This window comes from Barbus barbus (genome assembly GCF_936440315.1).
Source record: "Barbus barbus genome assembly, chromosome: 20".
In the NCBI taxonomy this organism is placed as follows: Eukaryota; Metazoa; Chordata; class Actinopteri; order Cypriniformes; family Cyprinidae; genus Barbus; species Barbus barbus.
Window position 1 is genome coordinate 20001206 of NC_136748.1, and position 12615 is coordinate 20013820.

The following is a 12615-nucleotide window of genomic DNA, read 5'->3' on the forward strand; positions in this document are numbered from 1 at the left end:
TGTCATTAATCACTTAACCCCATGTCGTTCCAAACCTGTAAAAGCTTTGTTCATCTTCAGAACACAATTTAAGATATTTTGGATGAAAACCGGGAGGTTTCTGACTGTCCCATTGACTTAAATAACACGGTCAAGGCCGCTTCAATACTCGTCGCTTCATAAAGTTCAGATTGAACCACTGATGGTAGATGGACTATTTTGACAATGTCTTTCATACTTTTCTGGGCCTTGACAGTGTTATTTACTTGGCAGTCAATGGGACGGTCACAGGCCTACCGGTATTCATCCAAAATATCTTAAATTGTGTTCCGAAGACAAACAAAGCTTTTACAGGTTTGGAACAACATGGGGGTAAGCGTTTAATGACAAACGTTTCAGTTTGGGGTGGAGTAACCCTTTAATCAGTTCTTTGCTAGCACCATGCTGCTGTTTGACCAACAGGAATTAAACATTAGCTCAGCTGTTACCCCAATTGTAACTATTTTTTGTTTGCTTGTTTAGTTTAATCAGTTCTTGATTTTCCTAGGAATCAAACCTATGACTTTGTCATTGCTAGCGTCATTCTCTACAGTTTGAGCTATAGGAATAAAATTAAAACTTCATTTTAAACCAAAATCTCAATGTTGATTTTGGACCATGTTGTTAGTTGATTAACTAGTACTAGGGATGCATGAAAAATAAAGTAATTATTATATAATTATCATATATTATATAGTTATATCATGGCCAATAAATTGGCAATAATAAAATAAAATTAAAATAATAAAGAGACAAAAAAATAAATAAATAAATGCTACATGTGAATTCAGGGCACTGCAACAATATTACACAGTATTTTTTTTTTATTCATTTAGAGATTTGCTTTTGGATAATTATAAGACAAAATAAATCAAAAGTTAAATGCTTTTATCTAAGTCACTTGCATTATACTTAATACAGGCACTGGTAGCACCTGAAATGCCAAAAATATTCCTTACATGGATTAAACAAATGCTTAAAACAAGAAAATTTGCTACTGGATATTGAATTTGCCATTTGGTTCGTAAATGAAGGCTCTGAGATGTGCAGAGGAATTAGTGGCAGCAGCAGAGATCAGATCATGGTATCACAGTGCCAATGATAAGAGAGTCTACCAGGAGTACAGCAAGTCAATAAGAGATATCAGACCTGTGAGCAGTGAGAGGATCAGCTCTGTTTTTGGAGCCAACCGGGGAGAGATATAAGAAGAGAAAAGGAGACAAAGGGTTGATCCTGGTCTTCTTGGAAATCAAGAAAGAGTATGAGTAATGGAGTATTTGTAGTCAAAGAACAAAAGGTCAGTTCCTGAGTATGACTGCTGTGTGTGTACATACACACATATACATATGTTTCATGATTTCAAGCACTATGTCTGGCCTCCTCCCCTCAAAGCATTTATTACAGGAAAGGGTAACAGCACTTCGGTAACCTGACCTGCAAAGGGGAAGAAAGGAAAAGGAAAATAGCACCGGAGTGTTTACATGTGATTTATGAGGACTTCAAGCCTTACTCAAACTCCTGCTCTTAAACCCGACATACACTTCAAAGCCTTGCCATCTCCCATTTTAACATCAAAGATCAGATATGCTGTGAAACACTGCTCACCCTCATCCTCCCTGCTTTTGACAGCAATTTAATGTGTTACAATTTACTACATTTTACTACATCAACACATGGAATATGCTTTTTTTATATATTCTACTTAGGAAAAAGTCTGTTGAAAACACACACAGAAATGTGCTCTACCGATTAGAGTTGTTCGAATTCAGTTTTTAACTGACTATTAGAATCAAAACCATATCACATCCCAAAAAAAAAAGAAGTTATTTTAGACACAATATTGCCCGTTTTGCTAAATTGTGCAAATCGAAAAAATAAAAACAAAAGCAGAACTGTTAGTCTCCAAGCAACACACAGCAGCATTTCAGTTCTTAATCCATGTTTTAAATGCATTGGTGAACCATTAAATTTTGTTGAGTTAAAAAAAAAAACATTCTTGCTGAAGCTACTTTTTGTAATGCCTATTTGATGCTTTACAGTACACAACAATAACTATCTTTTGGGAGTAATTTCTCAGCCAAATTTGATGTGCGATTAATTTGTGATTAATTAGATTAATAAATCACCACATCATGTAATTAATTAGTTTAAAAATGTTAATCACTTTACAGCCCTAATGTAAATAGAAAATATTTGTTTATTTATAAATATTTTATACACACACACACAATGTATGTATGATTTTTTTGTGTGTGTGGAATGTCCCTTTATTACGATATAATAGTTTAGAGCTGACAGGAAGCGAAGTCGGAGAGAGAGCGGTGGGTGGAATCAGGAAAGGTCCTCGAGCCGGTATATTCATGGTATATTTTAAATCATATTTATAGACAATGAAGCACAAACTCAATGAACTAAGAAGTCTGACATTTAAATATGCTGCTAACATTGATAAATTTGTCTTACAAGACCAGCAAAATGGCAGCTGATTTATTTTTAGGAGGAAAATGGGCCCTGCTGAGGAGTAATGTTACCGTAAGAAACACACCAGTCTCCTGTGGTCCATTTTCTCACTGTGTGTTAGGCTACTGTACGATGGGGGTCTATATTTATCTGCGTGGAAACGTCTATATTTAAATTTACCCATATTGTAACAGGCCTCACCCCAACTCTGTCTACAGACACAAGGGCTCCAGAAAGACTACAGAGCGCGTGTGTGTCACCAGTTGAACTGCCTACTCGGATAGCATTTTTAGGCATCTTTGGCAAGCTCACAATGCAAAAGTTGTTCCGAACAGTAGGCAGAATGCTGCCTCATAAGACAATTGATCTATGGCATGTATCATCACAGATAAGGCAGCCTTAATGCACTGCATCTAGGTCAGCATTTAAATAAATGGCAGACATGTAATTGTATTGATAGAAAACTGATTTTTCTATTTGCAAAGGAACAATGGTTCTCAGACAAAAGTACAAATACGAAGTGTTTATGTTAGCCCAAGTCACTTTTCAATTAGGATGCCATATTAGAAAATATCTTCTAGACACTAGAGAGCAAAACGTTCATGGTTTGGTACAGAGCCAGAAAGATCAAATTTTTCAGTTCAATCCTTAAATAAAATAAACCTGGCTAGGTCTCTGAAGCGCTGATGAACATAATGAATAACAGAGACACTTCGGCTGTCTCCAAACGGGCCGAACGGATCAGATGGAAGGGCACAAATTGTTAGTGACATAAGCATTTTGGCAGTCCATCTTTTGGAAACTCGAGCTAATAATGTGTGGATTATTTTGTCTTTTTCCCCAGAAAAACTTCCTGAGTTCCCTCTTAGTGTGTGCTATCTATCTTTTAGAGGAGCATAACCCAGGGTGCATATCAGAGGTCTGAACCTGATAACACAAGATCCCGAGGGGGGCGAAGAACGAGCAGCGCCGCCCGAGGTCAGACAAAACCCAAACTCACTCAGACCATAACTAAATTGGGATTCACAAAATCGAACACAATTACAGAAACACCTTCAAAACTATTTATTTACAAAATCAGAAACAGTCAGGAGGGGAGTAAAATCCCCCAAATGTTGCTTCCAAAGATAAGTCAGCATTCTAATTTGGTTTGAAGATGGATATCAATCTAAACCTGATTTTGTGAGAGATACCAGGGCCAGGATACCAGGTTCTCAGCACAGCGGGTAACGCTTAGTCCTCTGTGAATACACACACAAAACAAGGGAGAAATGCAACATTGTTATTTAAAAAAAAAAAAAAATTATATATATATATATATGTATGTGTGTGTGTGTGTGTGTGTGTGTGTGTGTGTGTGTGTGTGTGTGTGTGTGTGTGTGTGTGTGTGTGTGTGTGTTGTTTGTGTTTTTTGGGTTTACACAAGACAAATTCCCACCCCAAGAGATCTCGCTGTTCACTGCAATGCGAAGTTGACAAGATGATTATCACAAAGCTGCTTCCTTCCCTGGGGAAGAACAACCACCAAGAAACAACTTCTAGCTGCTGACCCCTCCCACTCCTTCCAGAATGGTTCCTCTGTTCCTCTCCGCACACTTCTGCCGCTCTGAAAAACCTGTGTTGCTATGGTAACAGTATCCGGACTCAGAAATGGGAGCGAAAGCATTTTAAATCACCAGATCAGCCCAAGACCGAGATGGTGTATGGTTAGCTTAAAAAAAAATATATATATATTGGTGACTTGGCTTTAAAGGAGTCCTATCATGTGCCTTTTTACAGTATGTAATATGAGAATACAGAATACCCCACAGATCAATTATTATATCCTTTTGAAAATGCCTATTTTGAGTGGAAGCAGAAATACGCTTTAGTGTTCATGTCTCTTTAAATGCAAATGAGCTGCTGTTCCCTTTTCCAGAATAGGGCTGTGCCTTTACAGCTCGTACCTCTGATACTCTGCTAAAACACATCTGTTTCGTTTGAATTATGCCTAAAGCGCTGAAAACATATGCGTTTTAAACCATATTAGTTTAAACTTGTTATTTGATTTTCTGAGCGTACACATCCAAAGCACACACACAGAAAGCAGCTGTCAGACGGCACGCGAGTAAATAAACTAAGATTTCTTTCATGTCTTTTTGTGCTTAAACTGTCAAATTCACACAAGTTTGTTAAAAATACAAGTTACAAAAACGTTTTATCGTCGTTTTATCTGTGAAGATAAACAGCTGGGAAAGAAATTACATGTTTGTTTATATTAGATATGCGTGGCAGAAGCATACAGTAAATAAATGAATAAAGCCACTGCTTTCGTCTCCATTGAGGCTGGGACTCTAAGGCCACATTTACACTGCATAGTTCAAGTGACCCAATTCCGATTTGGCGATCTGACGCTGAAATGTGTTGCTTTTGAAATCACGCTGAGTGCTCGTTGCTGCTGTTGTCAGTTCAAGTTTTTACGATACAAATCGTTGCAAAACAGGAAATTAAGTTTCCACAATATATTTATATATTGCAGAACCTTAATATATTTAACTTATGGCAAAATTTGGTAATTCTGTATGTTGTCTGAGTCAGTGAAAGCGGCTCGCGCACAGACGAGCGCTTCAGTCCCGTTCGTTCCATTGAAACCACAAAATAAAATGCGTACAAACATGTCCCTGCCTTTGATATACAATCTCTGATGAATGCATTTGGTTTTAATTACTAAAAAAAAAAAAAAGACTGTGTGACATGCACCAGAGTATATTTCACTCGTAAGCTTTCAGCGGAGCTGCATACATCATTGTCCTGAAGAATTTGTACTAGGCTATATAATTATTTAGATGTATAGGTGTGACTATTGCATTAAAAACATTTCAATATGAATGCCATGTCAATAAATTAGTCAATGTATTATTCAAATTGATTTGTGATGTCATATGCGCTATTTTTGGCTTGTTTCATCAAGTGCAGTGTAAAATGCACACATCGGATACGGGTCACTTAAAAGAAATGTAAGCACGTCGTCCAAAAAAAATCACAAAATCGGAATTGGTCATCAAGACCTGCAGTGTAAATGCAGCCTAAATAGTGTTGTGTGCTTGTCAGTGCAGTCAAAGACCGAAGAGTTAGCATGCTTTGCTTAAACTTTCGCCATGGCATTAGAACTGGCACACCGTTGTTGCTTGTGAAAATACGATGGCGGAGCCATGGGTGGAAACTTGCATAATATGGTGCCAAAAATATAATAATAAGATCCTCTTTCTATGTCGCAGATAGTAGCCACAGATATTTTCTTCTGCAGTGTGACATGCATCCGAGTGAAACTGATTTTCAAAAAAGGAAAAATGTAAAGCAGGGACTTTGTTTTATTCATTGGTCATTGATTGGATGTAGGCAGATGGTGGGTTTAAGCAGAGAAAAAGATGGGAGAAGTCTAGCAAGAGAAATTGTTTGACTGGAAGCTCAAGTTGTGACATTGATTAAAATTCAAGTAAAAAAAAAAAAAAAGTAAAAATTTATTCATATATGAATCATTAACAAAATCAATAACATGCATTTAGAAAATAGAACATTTTTTTCTTCATGTTGACCTCTCATTCATCATGACTGGCTCAAAATACAAGTACCCTTGATTATTCACCAATTTCATGTTTCACCAAATCACAATAACCAGATGAAAGACACTGATTCTTGATTCTTCACTCCAGACCTGACTTGCACCTGGACTCTGATATATGAAAATACAAATTAGTGGATGAAATCGGTCTAGTTTTTCAACTTCAATTGAAGGAATTAGTATTTATGGGGATCGTAACCAATAACTACAAAATCAAAAAATAAAATCATAATTCAAAAGTATTTTTCATCTGATGAACTCTAAACTAGAGCATCATTTCAAGTTTAAAACTTTCAAACCAACCAAATTAACCAATTTTTGGACTTGGGTCAACAAAACTTTCACAGCCTTAATTATAAAGTACAATTGAAACGACAAAAAAAATATATTAACCAGTCTTCTAATGTATAAGACTATAAAAAGAAGGACGACTCTGTGAGCAACTCAGAGCACAGCTGGAATAATAAATGAGCTAAAGCCGCAGCAGGCTGCCTGTAGAGACACCGGTCCAAAGACGAGGCACCGAACGGTAGATGTGAGCAGTAGCAGCACAGCTCTTCGGTGGTCTTTCACAGAGAGAGAGACAGAGAGACAGACAGAGAGACAGACAGAGACAGAGACAGAGACAGAGAGACAGAGACAGAGAGACAGAGACAGAGAGACAGAGACAGAGAGACAGAGACAGAGACAGAGACAGAGAGAGACAGAGAGAGACAGAGAGAGACAGAGAGAGACAGAGAGAGACAGAGAGAGACAGAGAGAGACAGAGAGAGAGAGAGAGAGAGAGAGGGAAATTTAAGAGCTGCCTAAATGAGGTGTTCAGTGGTCCGAGTCTTTACCTTTATTACTTTAATTACACAAAGAAAGAGTAAAATGTCCTCATTTCTGGGAATTAAAAAAAAACCCTTAAGGCTCTTTCTATACAAGATGAAGGCATGACTGACTCTGAGACACTATTGTGAAATTCCTTGAACATCAGTCTTTGCTTTTTACCGTTTAATTACAACAAAACCACCAGCAATATAATACAAAGTTCCTTATTCACTGAGGGCTGCATACTTCATATTACTACTGCTGAAGTGGCGCAAGGCAAGAGCAGATAGCAGGAGACACAAAGATGTAATTGAATTGAGCAATAGAGGGAATATTAGATCATTGTGTGTGAATTAACATCAACAATGAAATTCTCTTGGGGAGCAAAAGCACAATGATTACACAACCTGGTAAATGTTGTGTTAAAGTCCTTTTGCAATAAGTATGATGTGTTTACGTATGATTACAATCTTGACAGTTTCTCAAATTTCAAGAAAAAAGCAGTTATAAGTACCATGTGACATAGTTGACCACATGGTTTACTTAGAAGCAGAGCCAGTTATTTAGGTTTTACAGATGTATTTCTCAATAAAAAAAAAAAAAAAAGTACATACTAGCACCGGAGTATAAATAGTAAAAACAATATAAAAAGTACAAGTAACTGGTTCCCAATAAGCAAGTATTTCTTAGCCCACCAGAATGAAACAATCACTACAAAATCCTGTGTCAGCATCACTGATCAGGCAGCACTTTGACGTAAGGTGGTCTACCAAACAGATGATGTAAGTGAGGACTATCATCTGTTGAAAAGGATATCCTACCATTTCATCTTTAACCAACTGGCACGCTATGCTGCCAAGGCTGGTCTGTGAGCCTGTGTAAATAGTCCTTCTCTGTCAGATCACTAATGTGTATGTGCACAATATCTATTACGAAAGACATTGAAAAAGAGACAGTTACCATTAGCAGAGCTGCTACTGTAACACAATCTGGCTGCCACAAAGTATTTATATGTAGATTACTTTAATCTGTGAGGTGTGTGGCTACAAATGCAATACAGAAGCGTTAAGGTACTCGGAATAACAGTGTCAGACATGATCTCATAGCGTCAACATCTTTATCTTCAGTTCAAATGTCATTTAATTCTAAAGCAGGTGGCCCAAGTATGATGCCATGCACAGGCTGAAAAATGATTATTTTTTGCATTATATCATTTAAACCTGTCGATGACAGCTAAATAAAATACAGCTGTAATGCATCACCATGACTTCATGGAGAACCGGTGCGTCACTAAACTGTTGAAAGAAAAAGAAAAAACTGTTCATTATCTGTGGCTACATTATTAGTTCTGATGCAATACCTCTTCAATAGCAGGCTTACAAATGGGGGATTTCTGGTATTTAAAAGTCCATAATTTCTGAATTTAAAATGACTTAATTGAGGAGTAAAAGAGGACATTTTTTTAAATTCAGAATCGCAACTCAAATTTGAATTTAGAAAATTAGGATTACATTGATTTCTAAAATTAAAGTGAAGTAAAATTTAAATAAACTCAAACAATAACTAAAATAAGCTCTACGCCTTACAGACAAAAAAATGTTTTGAAATGTCACCAATATAATTTATTATACCATTTTATAACATAAAATAGATTTTTTTTTCAATCAAAAATAATTTATAATTACGCCTATTTTTATTAAATAAATAAATATATAAAAATATAATATAATTAATACAACATAATATATAATATACAATATAATATAATATAATATTTAATACATTTATAAAGCAGGTCCAAAATGAAATTACCTCTTGAATTTCTCAAACTGTAATCAAGCAAATTCCAATTCTGTTCATTCCAATTCAAGTTCCTGCATTTTGTAATTCAATTCTAATCCAAACAGTAAAGGAGCCAAATCTTCAATTTGACCCCGTCACTGAAACCACTTGAGTGCTGACCTCCAAACACATCTGAATACATCTGGTCAAGGCATCATTCACTGAAAATACCGAAGACTTCTGACTGCTGAAACAGTCCTAAGATTCTGCATTGTTTAAAGAAGCTTCCCTAAAGCCCTCTTGCATCTGAATGAATCTATCATGTCACAACTGCTTTAGCTCATTTGTAAAACAAATGCCATCCTTTATTACCTAAATGCAGTTTACTAAAGAGTCAAAGCATCCCTGTGTCAATGGTTGTATAATCTAACATGAAATCCTCAATTTTCAAAATTCGTTCTGGTGAACAATGTTGACAAAGCCCCATGACTAAAAATAAAGGTGGACGGGTAGACGTCCTGTGAGGTTACAGTCCAATATCCAATGACGGAGTCTCTGAGCTGAAAACATGAATAACCAGCTTTGAAGATGCACCAGGTTTGCTATGACTCAAGCACCTCAAGGTGTTTGGATATGGCAAGGGTCCCTAACAGTGAACAACAGCTCTAATTCAGCAAGACAGAAATCCCAGACACGCCAGGTTCTACATGTGCACAAGCCTAGTGTTGGCAATAGGGTGGTGTGATATGTCTTTAGTCCAAGATGTACCCCTGAGCGAAAGAACAGAGTTGGGAAAGAGAAGGTCTTGGCTTAGGAAGGATAATTTGTTGTGAGGTCTTGAAGTTGCTGATCAGAGTCAAGTAGACATATGAGGAAAGAAGTCCTACCCCCCTATGGAACATGCTGACTGGTGAGCAATGAACCATGTAAAAGCCTTGAACAGTGACAGGACAACTCAGGTAAACGGGAAGGATGATGTCCTTCTCTATTTTCTTAGTAGCTTGATTTAAGGTGTGCCCCATTTCTTGTTATTTTGGTCAATCTTTCAAGAGAAGCCCTGAAGGTCCTAAAGGAAAATTCAACAGTGAGGGTACAACCAGAACAAAAATAAGTAACAGACAATGACTTAATCTCATAATAAAGTTTGCAAAGACCTAATTCCACATATTTATTTATTTAGAGATATACATGAAAAGCAAGGACTCTGGTAAAGTCATTAGGCTCTTGTGGAACTAGAAGATTTATGGCGAGACAGCCACATAAACGCCACGGCTATAAATTAACCCCAGTGGCCGACCCGCTTTCAATCAGAACGGTTCCACTTTCCAAACAGATTTGAGAGCTCAAGTTCAGCCTGAAATGGCCAGTCCTTCTTGGAAACCATTCAGTAAGACGACTTGAGCCAGCGCACGTCTGGGCCGCCATGATATCATTCTGATTACAGCAGGTGGTTCAGACACACAAACCTTTCAGTGAATGAAGAGCCACATGAAGATCCCAAATGATCAACAAAACGAGAGACAGACCTTTGGTTCAAATATTATTTTATCACCCTATAAACAGAAACTCAAAATGGCAGGTAACATTGTGTTATACAGATCCAGTACAGATCCAAATCCAGTCCATCCAAGCACAATAACTGCAGAAGCTCCAAGAAATGGTTCAATTCGGCTACAAAAACTATACTTTGATTATACTGTTTATTTTAATTCTAATATAATTTAAATATAATGCAGATTAAAAAAATAAACAGAAATCAATTAAATATAAATCAAATTGTATAAGTTATATTAAATTAGTTACGCAAAGAACAAACTGTAAATTAGGTGCAAATAATTATTTAAAAATATTATAATTTAGCACACATTCCCTTAAAAATGACAACCTGGTTATTCAATTCTTTGCTGCCAAGTGTATTATAAAGCTCTTAACTCCAAACTAGAGGGATACTCTGCACTTTGTTTAAAAAAAAATATATAAAAAAAATGTGACATTTATGATCTTCTGGATACTTTCAGCTTTACAAATATTTGAAATTGCTTGTCAGGTGACATATTACAGATGACACACCCAACAAGCAAAGATCCAGGGAGCGAAAGTCATTTCTCTGGGATTCATCAAACAAATCAATGTCAGATCACTGTTGAGAGCGTGCGTGTATAAAATGAAATTTTAGCTTATGACTTAACAAAAGTGTCTTTGGTAGTTCTTCAATGTCACAAAGCGGATTGTATTTGAATCTCCTCCCTTTCTTTTACATTTACAGTAGATCAAAAAAAAAAGAAAAGAAAGAAAAATAACATGATTATGTAACAACTGAAACTTTTTGGGGTTGAATTTGCAACAAAAAATAATTACTGTGACATACACTGAGATTGTAGACATACCATGCCCCAAAAAGAAACAAAATACTGCATAAAATAAATCATGATTTAAAGAAATATTAGATAAAAATATCTATTTCTTTTAGCTCAAACAGCAGATCACTGCACTAATCAAGTTCATGGGTTCGATTCAGGAAATGCATGAACTGATAAAAACGTTTACCTTTAATGCAGCGCATGTCGCTTTTGATAAAACCATCTGTCAAAAGTAAATGTACTTAAATTCATGCAATATAACTAAATTATTCAAATCTTGAAGATAAAAAGCAGACAATACAACACTGTGATGTTTGCTGGGTACGTGACAACCATCTAACCAGCCTGCAGACTCCTGGATCCACATGTAGACTGGAAAGATGCCTGCACACACAACCAGCCAGTGGAGACCAGAAACAGCAGAATGCAGATCAGCAGAAGATGGAAAGACTGGAGGCAAATCACCTCAATGAACTGATGGTAACATCTATTTTGTTGTCTAAGAGAAAAACAAGGGCTATAGGATCATAGGTGTGAAATCAAACTGAGCTTCGGGTGCAATCAATCAGTCAGGGAGAATTAAGTAAATCTCTAAAGTGGAAGGAAAGGGCTTGTTTGTTCTCTCACTATATCGTCATAACTGGTCTTTTGACCTTCAGGAAGACACAAGGACAAGCCCAGATCACATGGACTGTACTTTTTGGAAAATTAAAAAAAAAAAAAAAAAAAGGGCTGTCGGAGGGGCAAAACAAACATCACTTCCCTAACAACGCAGCCCCGTTTTCTCATAAACTCTCACCGCACAGAGACAAGACGAGGGAGGGAAAACAAATTAGATCTGAGTCAGGTGTATATTTCAACAGTGAATGAGGAAACGTCTCAATGTCTAATCCTCAAACCCTTAAATCTGAAAGGTCAAGAGGAAAGTCACCCATAGATCTAGGTAATGTTTTTCATATTACTTCAGCTGATCTTGCCCGACTGTAAGGCATCTTCTCATTCAAACCACAAGTACTTTTGGAGCGTTATACAAATATACAGCCCCCTGGAACGGAAAGTTGCACATGAATGTTTTAAATCCGCCTCTTTTCCACATAAAATATCAACTGTGGTTTGCATGTTTTACAAAGCACTAAGCTGACATCAACAAGCTCTCTGAACACAGCGGGTGAAAACCAGACGCTTTCTCGTTTTGACAGAAACCGTGAAGATGAACCCTCCTCAGCAAGAATTAGGCAACTAGGAAAAATCAGATTGCAACTCAAACCTGTCAAAGGGTGTTTTTTTAATCAACTACTGGCAACCCTGTAAACTTTCAGAGAAAAACAAAATCAGTGTCAAATTATCCTTCAGAAACCATTTTTGTATGCTGATTTGATGCTAAAGAAACATTTCTTATCAATGTTTGTGAAAACCTGATATAATTAAGGATTCCTTGATTAAAAAGACAAAAAAAGAAGAAGCATTAGATTTATTTTTTTTTAAAAGTCTAATGTAACTTATGATCAGTTTAATGCATCCTTGCTGAATAAAAAAAATTCAAAATAAATAAATAAAAAAGCAGTGACCCAGCAGTGTCAT

General features: G+C 36.5%; 1 protein-coding gene across 1 annotated transcript in view; it reads right to left on the reverse strand.

Annotated features, from left to right (window-relative positions):
• LOC306885879 (tetratricopeptide repeat protein 27-like) overlaps positions 1 to 12615 on the reverse strand; it is a 98585-nt gene that overhangs the window by 42033 nt on the left and 43937 nt on the right. The window lies entirely within an intron of this gene.